This window comes from Sphaeramia orbicularis, chromosome 7, assembly GCF_902148855.1.
Source record: "Sphaeramia orbicularis chromosome 7, fSphaOr1.1, whole genome shotgun sequence".
Lineage (NCBI taxonomy): Eukaryota > Metazoa > Chordata > Actinopteri > Kurtiformes > Apogonidae > Sphaeramia > Sphaeramia orbicularis.
The window spans coordinates 7,356,392-7,357,412 of NC_043963.1; the positions used below are offsets into that span (position 1 = coordinate 7,356,392).

At 47.4% G+C, this 1,021-nt stretch overlaps 1 pseudogene; it reads right to left on the reverse strand.

The window, feature by feature from the left end:
* The window catches only part of LOC115422036 (membrane-associated guanylate kinase, WW and PDZ domain-containing protein 2-like), an 80,002-nt pseudogene continuing 78,981 nt past the window's right edge, over positions 1-1,021 (reverse strand).

A 1,021-nucleotide genomic window follows, 5' to 3' on the forward strand; every position in this document is an offset into this window, starting at 1 on the left:
TTACCGTGGCGTTACCGTGGCGTTACCGTGGCATGCCTCGTATCCAGGGGCTCTCCTCTGTTGTCCCATTGGTTCTGGAGGGATTAGATATCCCATCAGCCCCTGAGGCGCCTGAGGGGGAAGCCCACCTGTGTGGAGCTGCTGATAAGAGGCAGAGGTGGACGCAGATGCACTCCAAGATAAGTAGAAGCTTTAGGAATCTGATGAAACGACGACCTTCAGCACAGACGACAAGGTGAAGGACGGAAACACACCTGAGACACACGGTTTATGAGAAGAGGGACACCAGCAGAACCCACATGAACCAGGAGGGACATCAGCAGAACCCACATGGACCAGAAGAACTAAGAGGGACACCAGCAGAACCCACATGAACCAGAAGAACTAAGAGGGACACCAGCAGAACCCACATGAACCAGAAGAACTAAGAGGGACACCAGCAGAACCCACATGAACCAGAAGAACTAAGAGGGACACCAGCAGAACCCACATGAACCAGAAGAACTAAGAGGGACACCAGCAGAACCCACATGAACCAGAAGAACTAAGAGGGACACCAGCAGAACCCACATGAACCAGGAGGGACATCAGCAGAACCCACATGGACCAGAAAAAACAGGAATAATCCACAAAATAAGACAGAGAAGAACTGAATAATCAACATGACAAAATTATTTTAACACTAAAAATACAACATGAACAAACTGACAACTTTAACAAAAACAAAAGAATAAAAAGACCCAAAAATGAGCAAAATGAGCTCATTACCTCCACCAAGGAGGTTGTGTTGTCATCAGGAATCGTCTGTTTATTTGTTTGTTTGTTTTGTTTTCAAGAAAACTCCAAAAGTTTCAGTAAATGTTGATTCTGGAACAAAGAACAAAGGATGAAAGTTTGGTGGAGATGGGGGGGGGGGGGGGCTGACCTGCCTAGGTGGAGGTCTGTGCTCTCCTCCTCCTTCTCTCTCTCCTCTTCCTTCTTTCCCTCCTCCTCTCCTATTTTCTCCTCCTCTTCCTTCTCT